The sequence below is a fragment of the Ambystoma mexicanum genome, chromosome 1p, assembly GCF_040938575.1.
Source record: "Ambystoma mexicanum isolate Mex_15411 chromosome 1p, UKY_AmexF1_1, whole genome shotgun sequence".
Classification (NCBI taxonomy): Eukaryota; Metazoa; Chordata; class Amphibia; order Caudata; family Ambystomatidae; genus Ambystoma; species Ambystoma mexicanum.
The window spans coordinates 973,289,398-973,314,162 of record NC_090921.1 but is presented as its reverse complement, the minus strand read 5'-3'; positions in this window follow the sequence as shown (position 1 = coordinate 973,314,162).

Below are 24,765 nucleotides of genomic sequence, written 5' to 3'. Positions count from 1 at the left end.
GGACGCATCTGATCCGGTTGGACCAAAATGGGAGCTGACGTAAATAACTTCTTGAGATGTTGGAAGGCTTGGATCGTCGAAGAATCCATGTGAAACTTGACACCTTTCTTCAGTAAGGCAGACCCAAAAACCTCTGGACCTCCTTGACACTCTTAGCTTCAGGCCATCGCAAGATTGCTTCTACCTTCCCAGGATCCATCCGGATACCTTCGCTGGACAAAATAAATCCTAGATATGAAACAGATTCAGCATGGAATTGACACTTTTCAGGCTTCACAAAGAGTTGGTTCTCTTGAAGGCGTCTCAGTACCTCTTTCACAACCTGAGTCTGTTCTGTAGGATCCGCAGAAAATATAAGGATGTCATCGAGGTATACAACGACAGACGGAAATAAAAGGTCTGAGAAGATCTTGTCCATATACCTCTGAAAGATTGCTGGTGCATTGACCAGGCTGAATGGCATCACTCGGTATTCGAAGAGACCTAGGGGGGTCCTAAAGGCGGTCTTCCATTCATCACCCTCCTTAATACTAAGGAGGTGGTAAGCCCCCCTAAGGTCCAGCTTCGTGAATATAGTAGAACCTTGTACTGCCTGTAGGATATCTCTGATCAACGGCATGGGATACCTGCCCCGGAGGGTAATTCTATTGAGACCTCTATAGTCGATGCAAGGTCTCAGTTCCGAGGTTCCCCTCTTTGGATGAAGAATAGTGAGGCTCCACCGGATGATCGGGATTCACAAATGAGGCCATTTTCAAGGTTTTCCTCGAGGTACTCCTTGAGAGCCTTCCTTTCAGGAAGGGATAGAGGAAACATCCTTCCGAAGGGTACTACTGCTCCCTCCTGCAACTCAATAGTGCAATCTTCGGGTCTGTGGGGTGGTAACAAGCCAGGAACCTTATCCTCAAACACTGCTGCAAAGGATTGATAGATTAGAGGAATACTCGATACCACCTTGGACGTTCGCGTGCTGCCCTGTCCCACCTGTTCTTCTTGTGAAGATTGACTGAAGCAATTCTCCTGACAAAACCCAGATACAAAGCTTAAAGTGTTGAGGGACCAGTCTATGCGAGGATTGTGTCTCCTAAGCCAGGGTATTCCCAGGATTATGGGAAAGTGAGCAGCTCTTATGACATCTTTCTTCGGGAGTGAGGGAGCCACGAGTACAAGCATGGGGTCCTCAGATGTAAGTTCTGTCTTGACTACTTTCTTAGATGAAGGAGGGGGGTCATGCAGGGGAGAGTATCCTCTTTGCCGCTTCTTCTCCATGCGTCTCTCATTTAGGCGGAATTCAATTTGCAGAGTCAGGGTTATCAGTTCCTGGAATGAACCAGGTCTGGGTACTCGTGCAAGGTCATCCTTGAGATCCTCATGAAGTCCCCTTCTAAAGATGGTCTGTTGTGCCGAATCTGGCCAACCAGAATTGGTAGCCAACTTCTAGAATTTGGAGACATAAGTTTGGACGTCAGAACCCCCTTGTCTGACATTGAGCATGGCTTCGTAAGAAGCAAAAACCACCTCAGGTCGGTCAAATCTTGCTTGGAATTGCTGTGAGAACTGGTCGAAATTCAGTAATGCTGGGTCGTTATTGGTGACCAACGGAGTGGCCCAGGCCAACGCATTCCCAACCATATTGGAAATGAGGAATCCCACCTTAGTCTTATCAGTCTCAAAGGCCTTCAGTCTGAATGTGAAATATACCTTACAGGCATCCATAAATTCCTTCCAAGACCTGGGATTCCCATCATACTTGCCAAATGACAACGGCATGGGAGGTAGATCACTTCTCTCCTCACTACGCGCGGCCACTTGCTGTCTCAAAGTAGTGTTCTCAGCCTGCATGTTCTGCATCTGTACTGTTAGACCTTGAATGGCTGCCACCAGTTCCTGATATTGTTCCAGGGAAGCCATAGAGGATTGTGGTTATTGTATACTGTAGTGGCTGCAAATGTCTATGGAACTCTCCCGTGACCCCTCCTCACCTGACTCTCCAGATGAAGTGTTCCGTGTCTGTCTCCTTCGTGAAGTCGTCTTCTTGGTCTTCTTCTTTACCTTGACCCTCTTGTCGTGTAGGTAAGGTCGGGCTCAGCTGGAGGCCACCTTGGCAGGATACAAGTTCCTAACCAAAGGGGACCCCCAGAAAGGCTGCCTCAGATTCAGGGAAAAAGCTTCTTCGGCACCAAAAAACCCTGATTGACTCTGGCAGCTCCGGAGGACAACACCACGTTGAGTCAGGTAAAACGTGAGGCAGGCGGAGATTTGTCACAGTAACTTTGAAATCGGATAATGTCCCAGATGCAATCAGCCGTGAGTATAATGTTGGTAAGTAGAATAGAAGGCAATGAAAGAATGAAAAGGGTAGGAACAGCAAGCGTGAAAATGCCAGAATAGCTACAGACCATGCAGGAGCACAGTAACAGGAGGAAGTACACGGTACACTCGGAAGAGCACCGTGAGGAGTGTGGAGACTTAAGTTGGGATAGCTGATCCAAACCCCAGTAAACCGGAGAGAGAGAGAGAGAGAGAGAGAGAGAGAGAGAGAGGGCATCTAAGAGAATGGTTGGAAGAGAGCGGAAGCAGCACTCCGAGCGGCGGGCGAGGAGCACCGAGAGGGAGCTGCGGCGAAAGAGAGCAGACGAGCGGAAGGAAGGCCGAAAAACTCTCGCTACTGGAAGGACGGCGAATGGTAAGAAACACAGAACGCCAACAGTAGTGAAGGAGCGATACAAAGCACAGGACGCCAGCTTCTGTGCGTTGTTATAGAAACGCTGTGAGGCGGCGGCCATCTTGGTGGAAGGCTAGAACTCGCCCGACACTTCTAAAAGGCCATCAAGCCTTACGATAAGCAAAAGCCCATCGATGCCGTACCTTCCAGGGCCAATTAACAAGGGGGGGTCCTGGGAGTCCCTCTGCCAGACATTAGTCCTGGTTACGGGAGACTTACCCAGAGTCTTTAGCTCACTATCTTTCACAGAGAAGAAATATCCCAAACATATCAGTCCTTGTCGTCCTGCCCTGGGGCAGTCCAGCACTGAAATGCTAGGCAATTCTCCTCTGAACAAGAGTACCAACAGAAACCCCAGACACGTGTTTCAGTCTGGTTGGACCTCATCAGTAGGGTGGATCTGTGCCTCTCTAAGAATAGTGAGCAAGGGGTCCACGTCTGGATTCCCCTAGTAACTTAGGGTGAGACCCAAAGTTACTTAAATATGCAAATTAACAAGGGGGGGTCCTGGGAGTCCCTCTGCCAGACATTAGTCCTGGTTACGGGAGACTTACCCAGAGTTTTTAGCTCACTATCTTTCACAGAGAAGAAATATCCCAAACATATCAGTCCTTGTCCTGCCCTGGGGCAGTCCAGCACTGAAATGCTAGGCAATTCTCCTCTGAACAAGAGTACCAACAGAAACCCCAGACACGTGTTTCGGTCTGGTTGGACCTCATCAGTAGGGTGGATCTGTGCCTCTCTAAGAATAGTGAGCAAGGGGTCCACGTCTGGATTCCCCTAGTAACTTAGGGTGAGACCCAAAGTTACTTAAATATGCAAATTAACAAGGGGGGGTCCTGGGAGTCCCTCTGCCAGACATTAGTCCTGGTTACGGGAGACTTACCCAGAGTCTTTAGCTCACTATCTTTCACAGAGAAGAAATATCCCAAACATATCAGTCCTTGTCCTGCCCTGGGGCAGTCCAGCACTGAAATGCTAGGCAATTCTCCTCTGAACAAGAGTACCAACAGAAACCCCAGACACGTGTTTCGGTCTGGTTGGACCTCATCAGTAGGGTGGATCTGTGCCTCTCTAAGAATAGTGAGCAAGGGGTCCACGTCTGGATTCCCCTAGTAACTTAGGGTGAGACCCAAAGTTACTTAAATATGCAAATTAACAAGGGGGGGTCCTGGGAGTCCCTCTGCCAGACATTAGTCCTGGTTACGGGAGACTTACCCAGAGTCTTTAGCTCACTATCTTTCACAGAGAAGAAATATCCCAAACATATCAGTCCTTGTCCTGCCCTGGGGCAGTCCAGCACTGAAATGCTAGGCAATTCTCCTCTGAACAAGAGTACCAACAGAAACCCCAGACACGTGTTTCCAGGGGCCGGCACATGACACCTGCTTCCTACTGCTGTATTATGATGTAAGACCTCAGAAAGGTTTTGGGGCGGCTGACGCAGAGGCTGAGGGTAAAGCAGCCCCTGCTGTTGCGGTCTTAGTACCTCCACCCTGTCCACCATGGGGGAATCATCTTTGACCTCTTTGAGCTGGCTGTCCTCTGCCTTTTCTGAATGTGGAATAATAGCGAAAGTACCTACCCCTCCACGGCGTATCTTTGAGGCGGTTTGGAGTTTGTCTTATTGCAGCTCCAAGGGATTTGGCTGCCACCTTGGAAGTTTGCACCTGCTCTAAATTCTCCTCAGCTTTACTCCCAAATAGATGTGTGCCATCAAAGAGCAAGTTGAGAAATCTGGACTGTACGTCTGGGGCAAATCCTGACTTCCGCAACCATGCAAATCTGCAGATTACCATACTAGCCGCCATGGCTCTGCTGATGCTGTCAACAGCGTCGAGACCGGTCTGGAGGGATTCTCACATAAAGTCCTTTCCATCCTTGATAAGGTTCAAGAAACCGCCCCGTTCCTCCCCTTTGGGGATGTGGTCAGCCGCCATTGAAACGCAGTCCCAAAGGGTATGGGGAAACCTTGCCATTGTGCATGTCGTGCATGTGGCATTAGCAGATTTTAACACCATATTACCGGCCGAGAAAACCTTCTTGGCCATAGCATCATATTTTTTGTCATCCCTATCTTGTGGGATTGTGGGATATGCATTTTGTCTGCCAGAAGAGGTTGCAGCCTGTAGCACCAGGCTTTCTGGTGTTGGATGCTTTGAAATGTATAGAGGGTCGGAAGCTGATGGTCTATATTTATCTGTTAACTTTTTGTTAACTGCTGGGACAACCTCAGGTGTTTCCCAGTTGGAAGATACCCTCTTGTGTAGTGCTTTATGAAATGGGACAATAAGGTATTCCTGTGGTCCTTTGTCGAGTATGTCTGTTAAATCATCCTTCTTGAAAACAGGTGTGGGTCTAGACCATCCCATGTACTCCATCACTCTAGTCATAAGCTGTCTATAATTGCCTTCAGAATGATCTCCTGGATCAGCTCTACCGAATTCAACTTCAGGGGAAGTGTCAATGCCACATGCCACATGCAGAGAGTCCTGCAGATTTTGTATCCAGGATTCTTCTGACACAAGTTCTTCTGGAACAGAAGGTGTCCCATATTCAAGTCCAAAAGGTCTTTCCTCATCAAATGAATGTTCTGCATCCTCATAGATTGAGGAGAGGGTTTTGAAATAGTCTGAACAAGGTTGAGGTGTGTAAATCCTCTCAAAGGTGGAAGAAGGCGCTATAGACGTCATAATTGGAGCCGAAATTGACAAAATCGTCAATGATGACGTCAACGGCTTTGACAAAATTGGCAACGGCCTCGACTTCTCTGAAGTCGTTGATGGCATTGACACCAATGTCGACGTCTTCGATGAAAGCAGCGAAGATACTGTTGTGTACGGCGTCGAGGAGGTCGACACACATGAGGCGTCGATGGTTCCTCCTTGGATGAGGGCACCAAGGGCATCGACAACACACTCTTCAGCTTTGCCGTATGGGTCGATAGTGATGACTTCTTGTGCGTCACAGAGGCTTTCTCTCGACTCGAGGGATTATCACGCTCTTGAGGAGTTTCCACAGCCGAGGTCAAGGACTCACAGCTCCTCCACTTCCCTGGTGTTTCGTCTGGGGTATCGCCGCTAGGTGTCTTTGAGGGGGGCAAGGCCCCCTTCGCAAACACCTTTAACATACTCTTTCTGAATTCTTCCCACTGTGCCGGTGTACTGCGTTTCGAGGGGCAAATGACCCTCTCGGGTGAACTAGACTAAGAAGTGGACAGCGACCTATGGCACCTTTTCTTATCATGCCTCGAAGACGAGGAATGATGCGATCCACTTCGAGAACGTAATCAGGAGTGTTTGGGTTTCTTATGAGGAGACAAAGACCTCGATTCATCTGATGATTTGCGTTTGGACGGGGTAATGGATTTCTGAGGCTTACCTCTCTTCAGCTTCCTTCTGCGCTCCCTCAAGGCCTTAGCTGTCAACAACATGCAGTCGCATTCAGAACACGGGTGCTCTGCCTCTAGGCACCACAGACAGACCCTGTGTGGGTCCATCATGGACATCTTAACCCCGCAGTCGCAGCAATTTTTAAAACCGGACAGAGGAGTAGATGGCTCAGATGAGGAGGCCATCTCGTCGAGTACTTGAAGGAATTTCACAGAAAATTCGAAGAAATTCAATGAATACACGGAACCGAGCGTTACGTTAACGAAGCTGAGAAGTGCGGAAAAACGGAACTGAGCAACGGACTGGGATTTTTCCGAGGCAGCACGCTGGATATTAGAAAATATCAAAGATAAGGAATACGTGGGAGGACACAATCATTTGAAATATGGCTCGACAGGTTGGATTGATTATGATGGCTTTGGTTCCCGAAATGACTTGGGACCAGAAGGACATGAAGGGTTGGGCTTCCTTCATGGGGTTAGAGAATGGGCCAGCAGGTTATCGAGTGATGCCCACAAAGGTTATAGAAAGTCTTGGTATGGTAAGTATGAGTACAACCAGAAGTCAAATGGGCCGCCCTTTCACCATGGCCACCAGGGACAGGGGCGGGGAGACAAGAGCAGGGACACAACAATGCTAGCATGGGACAGGGGGCAAGACCATCTGAAGGTCAAAAAGCAGGGGGCTACCAATGCCATTCTTTTAACAAAGGTAACTGCACATGGGGGACGAAGTGCAGGCATCCCCATGAGTGCACAAAATGCGGCGGTAGCCACCCAGTGACGAAATGCATCAAATCTGAAGGTGGCAGAGGGGCTGGGGCCAGCGCAAGGAAACTCAGTAGTGGTCTACAGGACAAGGATCCGTCTCCTGTGGGCCTACAGGTTTTACAGGAGCACTTGAATGATTATCCCAAGCGGTACGAGAGGGATTTACTGTTTGGGGGATTTATGGAGGGGTTTCAAATCCGCTACAAGGGGCACTTGACTGTCCATGGGGCAAAATACCTACGTTCCACTATGGAGCAGCCCTTGGTTGTGGGAAATAACATTTTGAAATAGATGGAGTCTGGGAGGGTTGCTGGTCCCTTTCCCCACCACCCCCTGCACAATTTCATAGTATCGCCTCTAGGTAGCGTACCCAAAAAGGAACCAGGAAAGTTTAGGTTAATTCATCATTTGTCATATCCCAGAGGCGAGTCAGTGAATGACTGGCTCAGTCCAGAGCACTGCTCGGTACACTCTGCTTCTTTTGATCAGGCCATGGTTTTGGTAGCCGGCATGCGCAGGAAGGCACTTCTGGCCAAAGTAGACATTGAGTCGGCCTTCCGCTTATTGCCAGTACACCCAGACAGTTTTCATTTACTGGATTTCCAATGGGAGGGCAGCTTTTACGTGGATAAATGTATGCCGATGGGTTGCTCGGTGTCTTGTGCACTATTCAAGGCTTTTAGCACCTTTCTGGAATGGGCAGCCCGCAGGGAGGAACATAGGGGTGCCATCATCCACTACTTAGATGAGTTTATGTTTGCTGGCAGGGATGGTTCCGATGACGGCACCCACACGCTGTCTTCCTTTCAAAACTTGATTAACGGAATGGGCATACCATTGGCTCCAGAGAAGACTTAGGGCCTGTGCAAGGTTTTAACCTTCTTGGGCATAGAAATTGATACCGGCAAGGGCACCTGCAGGTTGCCAAAGGAGAAAATCAAGGGGCTGGTAGCAGAAATTGTGAACAATTTGGCTAAGGAAAGAACCACCCTAGAGAAAATTCAGCAACTTTTGAGAAAGCTTAACTTTTCCGCCAAGGTAATCCCATCCGACAGGGTGTCTGCACGCAAGTTGGCTAGGGCAACTGCAGGGGTCTCCCATAAACATCACCACATTCGCCTCAGCGCAGGTCTAAAAGATTACTTGAAAATGTGGCTCTCATTCCTAGAAAGATTCAATGGGGTTCAGATTTGGAGGACGCCCTTGGAGACGAGTGTTGAGTTGCAAATGCATTCAGACGCATCGGACAGTGAAGGATTTGGCGTTATCTTTGGACAGGAGTGGTGTGCTCAGAGGTGGCCGTAGCAATGGCACAAAAGGAGTAGGACAAGGAATATCATGGTGTTGGAGTTGTTTCCCATTGTGGTGGCACTCATGTTATGGCCAAAGGAATTAAGTAATAAAAGGGTGCGTTTCTGGTCTGGCAACAAAGCCGTGGTGCAAGCCATTTATCTACAGTCTGCCTCTTGCGCTGCTGTGCTCAGCCTGCTGAGAAAATTGGTTGAGGTTTGCTTTTACAGTAATATTGAGTTTAGGCCCCACATGTGCAGGTCACTGTGGATGTTGCTGCTGACACTCTTTCTCGATTTCAGTGGACAAAGTTTCGGAAGGCCCATCCGGCAGCCAAGCTGAGAGGAGCACAGTTTCAGAAAGAGTGGTGGCAGTTGGTAGGGGGACAGGGTGCTCTGCGAATTGGGGGAGCGATTGCTCACACCAGGCATCAGGACCAGGTATCAGCAGAGCTACGGTAAGTTCCTGACGGTAACAGTGACATTGCAGTGCAATAATTGCACTTTGGAGGAACAGGTCAGCACATTTGTGGTGTGTGCCCATAATGTAGGAAAGACTAAATGCTGGGCAACAGCTCACCTAGCGGCAAAGCCGACCCCACAAAAGGATTTTTGGTACACACAGCATTGAAGGGCTGGTGCAGGATGGAGCCTCCCAAACTGGACATGTGCAAACCCATTGAATTCGAATTACTTGTGAAGTTGCTGGCCGCCTTGCCCCTAGTGGGTTTCAATGCATACAAACTGGCCTATTAAGACTAGCTTTTGCATGCACGTTTTTTGGTGCTTTTAGGATTAGTGAGTTGGTCTCGGCCGCAAGAAATGACACGTCAGGTAGGGCCATTGCTTTGGGGGACGTTTTCTTCTTCAGCGGGAGCAGGAGTGAAGGGGTCATGATTAAGTTGAGGAAATGCAAAACGGATCAGTTGTGTAAGGGTACAAGTATAGAGATGCATGGGTCCCCGCTGAGACAGCTGCCCGGTACACCACTTGAGGATCTTCTTAACAAATAGGAGCAAAAGGGGGGGGCCCACTTCTAATGGATGCAGATGCCACCCCCTCACCGCGTTTCAATTCAGGAAGGCCCTGTCTGCAACCCTGGGAGCACTGGGCATCCACGGCACAGGTTGGTCCCTGCACAGTATCAGGATTGGAGCAGCCACCATAGCGTTTCTACAAGGGATGTTGACACCGGCTATCATGAGGGTGGGCAGATGATAATCTGGCCGGTATAGACTGTATGTACGGCCCCAAGCGGGCCCCGCGCCGTTTGGAAATTGGATGGGGACCGCGAGAGCAAGCACCCACCTTAGGGCACGCAGGTCTGAAGTTTGTCAGGGGGTGCGTGGGGGAATAAGGTGCAGGAAGAAAGCATTTTGATGACACTTATGATTTGTACCAACAGATGATGCGGTTTGGATGATTGGTCATTCCTTTATAGCACGGGCAGAGAAGAAGGCCCAGCTGTGGAGTGGGCCTCAATTTGGGATTTCAAGGGACAAAGGTGATATGGTTGTGTACCCCTGGCATGAGGTGGCACTCCTTGTTACCCGCAATACATTGGCAGCTGCAATGGAGGCCCGCACCTAGAATGCTGGTCTTCCATCTGGGCAGTAATGACCTTGCCAAGTTGGGTCAGGGTCGCTTGCTGACCCAGATACAGGTGGCCCTGCATATCATGGCTCAGGAGCAACCGGGCACTGACATATTTTGGTCTGAGATTGCCCCGGGGCAGCTCTGGCATGGCGCCCTTTGCCAGGAAGGGATGGACAAATCTAGCAGCTGCTTGAATAGGAGCATAGAGAAATTTGCTAAAGCTGACGGTCTTGGTTTCATTGGACATTGCTGTTTGAATTGGCTTCCATCGCCTTTTGCTGCAGACAGAGTACATCTGTCTGACAAGGGAATGGGTGTCTTCCTCACGGCAATACAAGTGTCATTAAGGCGAGCTGGCAGCAGATAGAGGTATTGGCGAGTATGTCCTAAAGGTTTGGGGGCATTGAGGGCAGCGGGGAAACCATCCCCAAAGCATGGCGGAGTGTCGGGCGGTCCTAGCCAGAGATGAGTTTTGACGCTGCAGCTTCAGTCGTGAGCGTTTCAGGATTGGCCGGGCTCAAGCCAAATCCAAGTGACCGGCACTGACTCCCCTCCAGGGCAGTTGAGGCTACAGCATGTGATGTCAGTGGTACCAAGAATGTTTACTGACTGGCAGTACAGAACCAGAAGCGTATGCCCGCTTATGGCCAAATGCAAACAGGGAAAGACACGGGTCATCCTGGATATGTATATGACTTTATTATGTGGCTGGGTCCCCCCTATTTTGAGTTGCTACAAATAAACTGTGACCTTGTGTTTCCAAATACTTTACAATGGTTTCTGTGGTTTATTATAAATGAAATAATATGCTGTTATGCTATGTCCACAAAGAGGGGAAGGGGTGGTAAATGGGTGAATCGCCCCGCTATGTGGCGGGCAGCTTTTCAACAGTTAGCATACCTGATGGGCATATTCTGTAAATACAGTGGTGCAACGCTTCTGAGGTGTGCCATGGACTATGGGATTCTTTCTTTGTTTACCGCTCACAGCAATCTTTGTTTTCAAGCCCTCAAAGGCGTGGTGTTGTAGGGCGACTGCGGGCAACGAGCCTTTGAGCCCTACAGTCGTTTTGATCACCTTGTTTACCAACAGGTGCTGTTTTTTGTATTTTACTACCGGCTGCGTGTTGCCGCTTAGGTTTGGCCCTGTGTGAGTCTCTAAATGTTGAGCCTTGCTAATTCCTGCCTGTGCATTTAGGCGAACTGAAGTTATGCTGACGCACAACTCACATAAAGTTAAAGATATGGGGGCTTTACTAAGAAGTAAAACAAACCAAGAACAAGGGGAACCTGATTCCATTCAAATTGTTGATTTGGTATTGGATTTGTGTGAGGCGGTTGATGAAGCAACAATCTGCGCTCGCTAGCTTATGCTGTTCACAAAGCTGAAGAGGCAATTGCGGGGTTGTGGGGGTAGTGGGTTACACACAACAGTGCCCAATATCAGGTTCTGTGGCATGGAGGAAGGTTCCCCCTGTGTAGTAAAGAAGACTTTGGTCTTGTTCGCAGTGGTAGACTTGAATGGCAAGGATACTTGTAAAGTACAACTACCCTTGGCAGTTTTACCTTCCGGTGTGTCCTCTTAAAGTATAGTGGATCTTTCAAGCTCTACCCCCAACCATTTTTGCAGCACTCATGTGGAAATTAACGAAGCAGTCTTGGTGTCCGATGTTTCGATATTAGCCCCAGTTCTTTCACATGAATTGAGGAAGCAAGTTTGCCTCTTCTTGGATTTTAAATTGAACCAGTGGACAATCCCAGGTTCTCTTACCGAGGCTGAAGATCTGACTGAAATTCTTCTGCATCGGCCTATCCAACCTGTATTACAACATGACCCACTGCACCTTTTGTCAGGTCAATTTATTGTTGATCCCTTGGTCTGTGAAGATCGGAGTGGTTTAATCAAGGGTAAAATGCATGATGTACCTGCTATTGAAGAGAAAGTGGGCCAGCCAGAGTTGGGTGCCTCGCACAAGAGGAGTTTTATGGAAAATGGCTAGGAGGCCACATCAAGAGATTAATTGGCGTTTCTAGTGTTGTCTCCTTTATTGGACACAATGAACAGAAGGTATGACATCTTAAATGTTTAAATGAGGGCGGTACCTTTGAAATTGAAAGAATTATGTGCCAAGATCCATTTTATTGAACGTTGTAGTACAGTATCAAATATGGCTCAGAAAAATATTGAACCGAGGGACAGGGCAACTACACCAGTTGTTGAACTGCAGAGAAAGTTTGAAAACAAGTCTTGCTGAGTGTGGAGAGCGTAAATGTCCCTTGGAAGTTATTGACTGGTTGTCTGCCCCTGGGCCAGGTGACAGTATTCTGTCTATTGAGAGTACTTCCTTTTTAAATTAGAGAGTACTGTGGCACAAGTTCCTGTATGTATAGACTTGCTCCCATCAGTTTCTTTGCTGGGCACAATGTCTCCAACAGCAAAGGGAGCCGTTGACGTACCACTGGTAAATAGCAGTATGATAGTGTTACCAGCTGTAGTAAAATCATCAGTATTAATCCTGACAAAGGGTACAAAATTAGAAAAAAATCAAAAGAAATCGAAAAATTGTAAAGCCCCACGTAAACAAAAGAACAATGGGTCTAGGCAGTTTTTGCGCAAACTAAGGCTAAAGGTTGACGAAACAGTCGGGAATCAGGTTGCCCTGATGGAAACTGTAAAATCCTCCTTGACTTCAAATTAAACCCAGCAAATTATGGAGAATGCTAAGTTGGCTAGCCGGCCGAAATCCCATGGTACATTTGGACAATATATGGTTCCTGTAGGGGGAAAGGTGATCTCCTGGACTAGAGTAACATCTCAGTACATCCAAGTTCTGGCACTCTTGGCAGAGATGGGGTGACTGATGCCAAAGAAGATGTAAACTGGGTAAGAGTCAGCACTGGTAAGTGCCGGAGCCTGAACAATGTTCACCTTATCTCAAAGCCAATGAGTGTGTTATTCCCCACTACCCCTTGCTTTAAACAGAGGGAAGTCCCTGCAAAGGTTTACCCTATGTTTAGAACATTGGAGGAAAAGAGAATGGTAACCAAAGAGTCCCCACAGCACAGGGGTAACCCTGTTGTTAAAACTATTTTGCACGCTCAGGACAGAAACAGAGAACCTAGAAGTCCTCAGTTGAATAAGGGAAAGAGGGAGTAAAAAATATGGGATTGAAGGGGAAAGCAAGGAGGGAGGAGGACCCAAACTGTTTATACTTGGGACGTCTCTTTGAAAAACGATGTAAAAGCCCCCTGAATCGCAAATATATCCTCCATCCTGTTTGAAGTCCCAAGTTTGCGGCTAGTGAATTCCAGCGATATTCAACAGGTTGATTTTGTTTACGATGATTATGTTGATCTAGTTAAAATCAGTCTGCGTACACAGATAATTAAGAATGTAATTGTAGCAGAATCTGAAGCACTACTCTCTTTGGGTTATATAGTGTTTCAACATCTGGACCTAGAGCCCCCAAATTCTCCAATTCTGCGTTCGAGAGTAAAATTTGCTGAGAAGGAACCTGTTACACAGCTTATGATAAGGTTGCCAAATGGCAGAGTCTTTAAATGAAGGGAACAAAGTAAAATGTTCTGAGTTAAAAAGAGAGATCATCTATGACTAGCCTAGCATCGTAGACTCCTTACATAGAACAACAAAGGATTCTGAGCAGAACGCATGAGCCCTTATTGTGCATATACTATCTTGGAATTCTAGGGGATTTGTTAACATTTTTAAAAATAAGGATGTATTACAATCATTTAACATTATATGTTTACAGGAAACCCTCATGTTGAAAATACCTATAATGGAGGGTTATGAAGTGTACGCTATCCGAGCCAAGTGTAGTTCAAAGGGCAGGCCTTATGGTGAGCCGTTAACAGCCGTGAAGTGTAACCATGGGTTTTTCGGGAGACATTTCGAAACCCCAAGGTCTGGCATTTTGGTTACACTTCTGACGTGGAAAGATTAGGCATCAAATATGAGCCAAAAATGTTTATTGTTTAACATGCATTTTAAACCAGGTAGTGTTTCCACACACAAGTTCTTAGCTGAATTTTCATTTCTTATGCTTGGCAAACCCCGGAAGGACGAGCCTACACTATAGTCGCACGGGACTTTAACTCTGAATGTCTGAATGATGAATGGTATCATAAGGCAGACAGGCTGGGTGCTTCAAGTAAAAATAGAGCTAACGGCCACCTGATCAGGTATGAAATGGCAGCATGGGACTTGGTTCCCCTGACTGGTGCAACCCAGGGCGATATACCCACGAATTTTTCATGGCATAAAAATAGGTGGAGATCGATCCTGGATTGCATATTCGTATCAACTTAAAGGAGGCGTCTTGGAGATCAAACGATCTGCCTACAGTGAACGTTCTATGGTAATATATGTGCCCCCAATAATGTATCCTTGAATTTTAATGTTACGGTTAACCCAGGGATTCCAGTGTGAGATGGGGCCACAAAATTGCATCATCATTTAATAGAGTAATTGAGTTTCAGTTTAATAGTACCGGAAAGGCTTTATGTGAGCCCTTGAATTTTGAGCCTATGATTCGTTCTACGTTAGGCTTGCTAACATCTTCAAGATCTCTGTTAAAAGGGATTTCTACCACTTCACATAGGCATACTTTTGAGTCCTAAAAATGAACTACCCTCGAAAATAAGTGCTTTACAAAAAATAAGCCCATTGGCAACGGTTATGATATGCAATCTGAAATCCAGGTTTAAGAATTGGCTTTAAGGACGTAAATTAATAATGCTGATAAATGATGCTGAAAGGATGCTGTGCTGCATCTCTGGGACTGCTTTGGATAGATTCTGGAGCTTGATTAAGTAAGCAGGAACTGATTCTTATATGCAAACGCATTCATTATCAGAATACATCTGGATGACCCACTTCAATTAACTGTATACCGTTGAAGAAGTGGGTCAAGTTACTGCCTTTAGTAGTCATACTTGGCACAGAGCCATGAATTGGGAATTGGACGATATAACTAAATTAATCAAGGGTAGTAAAAAAATCAAACATGTCAGGGCCTGACAGGCTCTCAGCAATGACTCAATGGGCCTCATTACGAGTATGGCGGTAGCCATGCCGGTAAAAGCCGCATGGCTACCTCCATACCGGGTACCAGGTCCGGGTCCCACAAAAGGGGACTTACCGGGCCATTCCGACCTTGGAGGGCCCGGTAAATCCCTTTTGCGGGACCCGGTACATCCCCAATCCCATTTGAGCCCCGATAGGGCTCAATGGGAATAGGAAGGATGCTAACAACAGGCCTGTTAATGACGGGCCTGCACGTTGTTAGTATTCTGGACTGCTTGAGAGACCCGCTAAGGACGTCTGGCCTAACCAGGCGTTCCTTAGCGGGTCCCGCTGCAGTCCCCGTAATAGGGCAGCCCGTAATGAACGGTGCCGGTCCCGTACCGGCACCATTGATTACAGGACCGCCAGGGTCCTAATGAGGCCCAATGACTTTGAAATCTGATGTGCCCCTTTGGGCAAAAATCCTTTCAGCTCTGTTCAGTAACATTCTGCTAACTCAACTGATTCCACCCTCATGCAAGCTGTCAGTAGTGATTTTGGTATTTAAGGGAGGGGATAGATTCTCCCCTCTGAATTACAGATCAATTTCACTACTGGACGCCTCAAATAAAAGCTTCGCTAAAATGTTATTGCACGATCTCCAAATTTGGGATACAAATACTGATAATCTTGACCCATACCAGGCAGGGTTCATGAAGGGAGTGGGGACAGGTCTAAAAAGCTTTGTAGTTTCCCTCTTAGATACATAAGTGAGGGGCCAGAAGAGCCCTTGTTATCTTGTTTTCTTATGGACAAGTAAAACATTTGATTGTGTTAATCGTGCAATCTTATGGAAGGAGATGCTTGTGTGTGGATGTCCAGCCCCCCTAATTGGTATTCTTGCAGCTCTTCATAGGGAGACAAAAATAATGGTGAGGTTTGAATCCAAGGGAAATTGCTTGCAGTGGATCGACACAAATAGGGGACTCTGCCAAGTTTGTGTCCTAGCCCCATTCTTATTTAATTTTTACATCAAGGATATGGGTTCCTGCTGGGACTCATTTTGCACCAATCCCCATATTTAGGCCATATTAAAATTCAGAATTTGAACTACACGGACAGTACTATAATTTTGGATAGGACCCCGATTACGATGGGCTCCAGGGGATATATACGTGCTTATCTGTTGGAACTAGAGCTCAACTTAAATATCCCAAAATCGAAAATTCAGATTTTAAATGCACAACATTCCAAATGGAAACATTTTAAATGCAGTATTGCAAATCAAATATTTGCGGTCGTCAACAGGTTCAAATATCTGGGGAGTTTATTTATTCTTGTAAATCAAGATTAGCAGCATATAATGAAAAAAGAGCAATATTTGTAGCATCTGGAGCACAATTTATTAAATTTGATCATAAGTTTGGTAGATTTTCAGCTGTGCTAATGATCAAATTATACAGACAAAAAAGACTGCCTAAATAAATTTTTGGCGCCAAGCATGCCATTGGGGAAATTCTGTGGTCTAGTTGGAGGCACTGCTATGGAGAAAGGTGGTGAGCCTCCCAAATTCAGTGTCAATGGCTGGAATTAGGCATGAACTTGGTCTGGTACCACTGGGGATGTTTGTATACTGGAGGCCACTGAAAACATACAAATCAATTTTGCTGCCTCCTCAGGCTTCGTTAATCTGGGAAAGGATTTGGTCAAGGGGTCACGTAAGCCTCTTTTAAAGTGGAAAAGCAAGTGTGAAGATCTGTTGAACATGATAGAGTTCTCTTCTGAGGAGCTTAGCATGAACCCAAATAAAGTCAAACAAACTGTATAGACACAAATGGAACAAGTTGAGGGACATCCTAATGGAGTACTGATGTTTTAACCATCATTTTAAATAGAGCATAAACATTTTTAGTATTTTGGTACCTTATTTGAAAAAACATCCATCAAAGACTTGGATCCATAGTTTTAAGATTAAAGTTGAATCTTTTACCAACATTGGACTTCCTAGGTATGAGACAGAAGGCTTCTATGGCTCACAGATGATGTTGTTACTGTGGTCAACATATGGAGAAGCTTAGACATTTATGCATTGAGTGCGCTGCCCGTATGGATTGACAAACCTAAGTAGTTTTTTATACTGTCTTGAGGATTTTAATCTTGATCAGTTTTGGTGTGCGCATTTTAAATACAAATGAAATTTCTTTATTAATTGAAATTTTAGATTTTGTAAAAATTGTATGGGTGGATTTGCAAGAGCTTTTGTATTGTGTAGTGATTTTAGATTTCTCTGTTAGATTGGGGCTGAACTGTCTTTTATAATTGTGTGACTGTGTGCTTCTTTTCTATGACTTGTGTATTTGTGATATGTGTGAAGGGTTCTGTTGTGTAACCAAAACACACAATCAATAAATAAAAAACAAATGCACAGAATAGGGGACAGAAACAGAAAATAAGCATTTGATAGACAACATTACATTTTGTTTCACTATAAATAAACACTCATCAAAAGCGCATGCAAAATACCACTGCACTCGGGGAAGAATTATTCAGCCTCCATGTATTCAAAACAAGATAGTTTATTTACAAAAGAACAGAACAATCTTATTGGACTTTCAAATGGCTTGTATCCCCCTACATATTTCTCATCAATATCCAGCTTCAGCTATTTCTGAATTCTTTTTTTGGCAGAGGGCGCTGTGCGTCGATGCAGTCATCTCGATGTCCCTCGAGGTCCTCATTCTCGAGGAGGATGTCATCGAAGGCATATATAGCACAAGCAGCGCCCGTTGGCTGCAGTTCCGTTTATCCGAGTATGCTTACGCTTCGAGAACTACAGCACGCTTCAGTATTTCCTTCGTGAAATATACGAAAATGTCCTGGTCACCTGGATGACAGATACCCTGGGACTAGCCAAGGAGACACCTTCAGGTTTCTCACAGACTGCATTTCTATGTCGACAGTGCAAATTCCCGCAGGGGAGGAAAGAGACGGTTTCTTGGACATTGTTAGGGATGGCAAGGAAGCCATGTGTGAGTCTCTTCAGTCGGGTCTGGATTCTGCTGACAGCATCAGAAGAGCCATGGCGGCAAATACCATAATTTGCAGATTTGCATGGTTAAGGAAGTCTAGATTTGCACCGCATGTGCCATCTAGACTCCTTAACATGCCTTTTGACGGTTCTCACCTTTTTGGCAGAAAGCCTTGAGAAGCTGCAGACCTTGATGGCGGCAGCCAAATCTTTGGGTGCTGCTATTAGGCAGCCTCAGCTTTTTTTTTCACCCAAGTGGACCTTCTTGGAGGGTTAGATCTTTTTGCTACTACTCCTCATTTGGAAGAGCGAGAGGAATGGCTGGTCAAAGAGGCCAAAGAAGATTCCCTCGTGGTGGACGAGGGAGAGATGCAAAGGCCGCACAAGAAGGGGCATCTTTACCAACAGCCACTGCTTCAGCCACCTCAAAACCTCTCTGAAGTCTTGAATCATGGAACCTCAGAGGGAGGCAGACTGTCTCAGCATCTGAAATAATGGCAAGACATTATTTTGGGTGCTTGTGCATTAGAAACCCTAGTCCAAGGTTACTGCCTTCCCTTGATTAAGAGACCTCAGAACCATCCACCGGGGAGCCATTCTTTGAAAGATCCAGATCCGCTCCTTGTGCAGAAAATGTAGCACTTGCTAGAGAAAGGTGCTATAGAGCCAGTACCTATAGTGGAGAGGAACAAAGTATGGTACTCTCTGTATTTCCTAATCCCCAAGAAAGAGAGAGGACTGAGACTCATCTTGGACTTGAGATACTTGAACAAGTTCCTCAGGAAAGACAAGTTCAAGATGATCACACTTTCTTAGATCCTTCAGGCCCTTCAACTCCAGGATTGGATGGTGTCATTGGACCTTCAGGATCCTTATTTCCATGTGCCAATACATGTCAAGCACAGGAAGTACCCAAGGTTCACCGTTGGCGGTTTTCATTATCAGTTTCAGGTTCTGCTATTCTGGTTGACCTCTGCCCTGAGGGTTTTCACTAAACTGATGGCAGTGGTGGCAGCAAGTCTCAGGAGAGAGAGGGATTCACATCTACCCCTAGCTGGATGATTGGCTGATAAGGGAACGTTCTCCCGAACAAGTCCTGGATCATCTCAACGTTACCTGCCACTCTTTCACAGATTGGGCTTCTCCCTCAATTACAAGAAGTCCCATATGACACCATCTCAAAAGCTCCAGTCCATTGGGGCTGTGCTGGATACATCATTGGGAAAGAGCTTGCCAACCGAGGTGAGGGCACAAGACATTCTGCAGATGGTCTCCAAGTTTCAGAGTGCCCAGCGTCCCACAGCCTTTGATTTGTTGAGGTTGCTTGGCCTCATGGCATCCTGCATTTTCCTGGTGCCAGAGGCTCGCCTGAGAATAAGATCCCTTGAATAGGCACTCAGGACACAATGGTCTCAATTCTCAGGCAACATGTCAGACCTACTTCAGGTTCCAAGCAGGGTCGCACAGGATCTCCTGTGGTGGGCCTGCGAGGACAACATTCGGAAGGGAGAACCCTTTTGGCAACCATGGCGGATATAACAGTAGTGACGGACGCCTCACACACAGAGTGGGGAGCCCACGCCAACGATCTGACAATCAGCGGTCGGTCCCCATCGGAGTCCAAACTACACATCAATCTTTTGGAGCTTAGAGCAATCAGACTTGCGCTGAAGGCTTCACTGCCCACTGTTCGGGGAAATATGTCCTGATAATGACGGACAACACAGTGGCCATGTACTACCTCAACTAGAGAGGTGGTGTAGGGTCACAACCTCTGTGCAGGGAGGCAATGCAGCTCTGGTCTGGTCAATTCAAGAAGGAATCTCCCTGTCGTCCATTTACCTAGCCAACGAGGAGAACACAGCGGTGGACACTCTGAGCAGGCAGACTACAGTCTCCCACGAGTGGGAACCAGCGCAGGAAGTCCTTCAAGAGATCTTCACCCTTTGGGGAACCCCTCAAGTGGACCTGTTCGCGACCACTGTCAACAGGAAGTGCAAACTGCACTGCGCCAGGGAATTTCCCCCAAGAGGAGTTCTAGGATACGTGTTTGTGGTGGGCTGGGAATTTCCACTCCTGTATGCGGTTCCTCCAGTCCCAGTCATTCCTCACGTGATCAGGAGGTTAAGAAAGTTTAGGAAACACATGATCCTAATTGCCCTGGATTGGGCCAGGAGGACGTGGTACCCAGACCTTCTGCAGATGTCCATCTGCCCTCCAATATGTCTTCCACAAAGAGAGGATCTTCTCTTGCGAGAGGGGGGTCAGGTTCTCCATCTAGAGGTCAAGACACACAGTCTTCACGCATGATTTCTGAGAGGTTGATATACAAGGATTGAGACCTCCTGGATGACGTAATGGAGAATTTGCTTTCGACCAGAAGGCCAGCAATGAAGTCCTTGTCCCGCTGCCGTTGGAACACATTCTGCAACGGGTGCATGGACAAGAATGTAGACCCTTTGATATGCAAAACACCAGAGGTGCTATCCTTTCTACTGTACCTAGACAATCTGGGGCTCTGGGTTGGCGACATTAAAGGTTATTTGGTGGCGCTATCCATCTCCAAGTGCTATTCTGAGGTAACTTCACATTTTAAGATACCTTTGGTGATACAATTTCTGAAGGGACCCACTAATGTGTTCCCTCCATCTCCTTTTCAGATTCCTGTTTATGACCTCAATCTGGTGTTACCATTTCTCATGTGTGCACCATTTGAACCACTCCATTCATGTCCCTTAAGATTACTAACATTCAAGACCATCTTGTTGGTAGCACTAACTTCAGTCCGTAGCGTGAGTGAGATGCAGGCACTATCATCTAAAGCACCCTTACCAGTATTCAAAAAGGACAAGGTCGTCCTGAGGGTTAAGCCTTCATTTCTGCCTAAGATCATTTCAGATTTTCATGTAGGACAAAAGATTGTGTTACACACTTTATATCCTCCACCTCATCCTGGCAAGGAGGAAGAAAGGTTGCACAGATTAGATCCACGTAGAGATCTAAGCTTCTACATTTCTAGATTGTCCAAACTTCGTCTGGATGATCAACTATTTATAGGTTATACAGGTCACAAACTGGGTCAGGCTGTAACAAAGCAGACCTTATCCAGATGGTTTATTCTAGCAATTTCAGAATGCTACAGGCTGGTGGGCAAAGATCCTCCAGAAGGCTTGAGGGCCCATTCCACCAGGGCATGGCTACATCTGCTCTGCAAAGAGGAGTTCCTATTAAAAACATATGTGAGCCAGCTACGTGGTCTACAAAACACACTTTCATGAAGCATTACTGCCTTGATTCTTCCCTAAATCAGGATGGGAGCTTTGGAAAAGCTGTCCTCCATTCAGTTCATGGAAACCATTGATACCTAAATTCTTACTCCCTCCACTAAAACAAACACTGCTTTGAGAGTCTATCAAAGATGAGGAATACGTGGGAGGACACAATCCATTCGAAGAACAAGTTACTTACCTCTTGTAACATTCTTTTTCGACTGGATGTTCCTCTCACATATTCCTCATCACCCTCTCAGCCTACCCCACAGTAGAATTTCCCATGCTATTACAGCTTTCGCTCCTTCAGAGCCTAGTATGGTCAAACCTGTGTTGATGCGGGTAGTTCTACTGGGGAATGGCACAAAAACACAGAACTGAAGCCAACGGGCACTGCACGTGCTATATATGCCTTTGATGATGACATCCTCGAGACGGAGGGCCTCGTGGGACATCAAGTCGACTGCATCGACGCACAGCACACTCTGCCGAAAGAATTTTTCAGAAGCAGCTGAAGCTGGATATTGATATCAAAGATGGGGGAATGCGTGTAACATCCAGTCGAAAGAACGTTACCAGTGGTAAATAACTTGTTCTTTTTACACGAATCACAGCTCTCATGAACATCTTGCATTTCATTGAATCTCATGATCATAATCACAAACTAAGTGAAACACACTACAAACTCTGCATTTCATGACCTTTTAGCTAGAGGCACATTTCTTCCTTCTCTGGGGACCAAGCTCAACACAATAATTATCCTTCGTGGCACATGCACCAATGAAACCAATTCCACACTAGGACCAATATCTTTGCCAATAGTATCAAGCACCTTTGATTCACACAAACTGTTTGTCAGTCATCTATGAAAGGCTGCTTCTAAGACTATTCAAAAGCATCTAATATACTCTCTTAATAAGATGCAAAAACAAGAAATATGAAATAAATGAGCACACACGTTAAATGCATACTTCAGCAATTTTCTGTGCATAGGTACATTCAATTGTCTAATAGCATTTGGCTAGGCAAACCAAAATGTATGGGACCCAGAGACCATCCATCTCCATTTCCCTTTGGCTCAGCTTGGAGGGGATATTTATAAGGTATATCCGTGGGGGTCCCCACTATGGAAATACCACCTTATGGCTCATCAGATCCTCACTGCCCCATCCAGCAGGCCCACGTTATTCATCTACTTCGCGCATACCTAAAACAATTTCTTCAGCTTATTGTAAACAATGCCTAACTGGCTGAATAGATCAACAACGGCACTAAGCCCGCTGAATATAAACTATCTACCTAGACTGTTATCGTTCTGTACTTTAAGCCAAGGGCAAATTCTTTCTTCGTGCCATGTGAACTAAAGTTCAAAACCCTCTGCATTGTCCACAAGGCCTTCTGGGGCCTGGGTCCTAAATACCTTCAACTCTCTCTTCCCAAATATCTTCCTCCCCGAGCCCTTCGCTCATCCGCCTCCAACTCCCTCATGGTCAGCCGCTTCTCGAAGAAATGAGCTGGGGGTAGATCTCTCTCCGCGGCAGGGGCCTACCTCTGGAACAGCCTTCCTGCCTCCCTGAAACTTGAGGAGAACCACCTCCGGTTCCGGAAGCACCTCAAAACCTTCCTCTTTGCTTCTGCTTTCTCTCTCCCTCTCCCCTGCTGAACAGCTAATTAATTCTTCACTAAACTGCACTGATCCTGCAACTGGACCACTCTAAACTGCCTTCGGTCCTGGTCCCAGTCTCTGATCCCCTGGAACCCCTCTGCACTACGGGACTGTCTCTGTATCCCTACAGCCCCCCCCCCTTCCCCAGCACTTGTTCTGCACTTACCTTGCACTTGCCACTAGCTGGCCCTTTTTTATTTATTACTTACGCCACTTACCTTTACTGCACTTCCCCCCCTCCCCTTCCCCTTGCACTTTTCCCCCCTCCCCCACCCCTGCACTTGCGCGATCCGAATGACACCTGGCCTAGTAGGATCGTTTGTTTTGTCTCCCCTTGTTCCTCCCCTCCCTGCCTCGTCGCGCCTTGAAACACCTGTGTATAGGCGCGTTACAAATACCATATCATATCATATCATATCATAACTACTATGGCAAAATCCAAACACGGCCCATTTTACAATTTGCAGTTTGAAATGGCTCACTTACTAAGCCGTTCTCTACAATAATATAGGACTGTCTCGCTACACACTAATGTAACTACGCATTTGAGTCTAACTGTACAAACAATGAACATGGTGGTGTTCTCGAAAAAGTCGATTGGTGCAGACATCTTCCAAGTTAGGAATTGTGGGGACAGCACTTGAATGTTGTTCTCATAAGCTTTTTTATGATATAAACTCAAAAAGATTATGAAAGGAATCATAATGTAAATAGGTATTAAGATGGATTTTTAAGTTCTTGCCGCCTGGTGGACAGATTTTAGGAGGCCACCTTAGTTATAGTGAACAGGGACTCTGGAAGTTTAGCCAAATCCAATCAAGGTAAGCGTGGAGAGTGGTCAAGCTAAGTTACGGGAGAGGTGTGTATAGTCAGGGGCCCACACAGTGAAATACACAATGATTATACTTAAAAAAGTAAGTACAAAACGACTCCATGTATTATAGGCCCAATCCACACCTTTGCTAGACCAGCTTTTATCGAATGGCTTTTTTTATTCTCCATCATGTTGCCGTGTATTTCTTATTCCTCCCCCCACAGTGCTTCCCTCAGTCCCTGGCACTACCCTTCATTCCCTCTCATGCTATAATTTCTTCTATCCTGTACTGTCATTCCTCATTCCTTCCTTCCCTGCTAAATATAAAATACAATAAACTACAAATGCCAAAACTATTGGCATTACCAATGCTTCTTTTTTTAACCAGAGAGCTGTTCTGAAATGCGACCGGGGAAATAAGGGAGGTACTTTATATGTACAAATCACTGTGATGAATGCACTAACCAAAGGTTATCAGACAAGTATAGGCTATAGCATACAACAAAAGTCACCCTAACAATAGACAAGCCAGTTCAAACCTCACTGAAATCAAAGGGTAGCCCTGATTAGCAGTTTCTGGACGTGCCGAAAAGGTGGCGTACCAACGCACGACGTACCGTGGATCAGGCTTCCGTCTATGCAGACTGACGAGGAAGGCAGGGAATTGGTAGGAGGATCCCACCCTTCCTCCCTCCCCCCCACTCCCATAGCTCCCTTTATCAACACCACTGCGCCAGATACAGCCAGTAAACAGGACAATTTTATTTTACGGTTTCCAATGAAAGAAAAACTTTCAGTTTTATCAGTAAAATCTAAATCTGAAAAGCTTTACTATGCATGTTTTATAATGTTTTTATCTATGAATGTATGGCTTATGTTCAGTAACGAAATTCAAATCGTTATATACATACTAATAAAAACCTGCCTCAGCCTTGCCAACACAGTTCAATGTTCTGTAAGAACCTTCAGGAACAGAGCACCAAATGCTTCCAGAGTGCAAAATCCTGTGGTTCTCTGATAGGGTCTATGATTGATAGAAGGAACATGAAACAGATGGGACAGCCCTCTGCCATCTTTGTAAGTGACGTGACTCTGGCCTGAGAGAAACACAATGGAGACACCACCGATAACCTAATACTTGAGATTATTGGTGCTCTGACGTGGGCCGTCACCATTGTCAGGTGACGACTC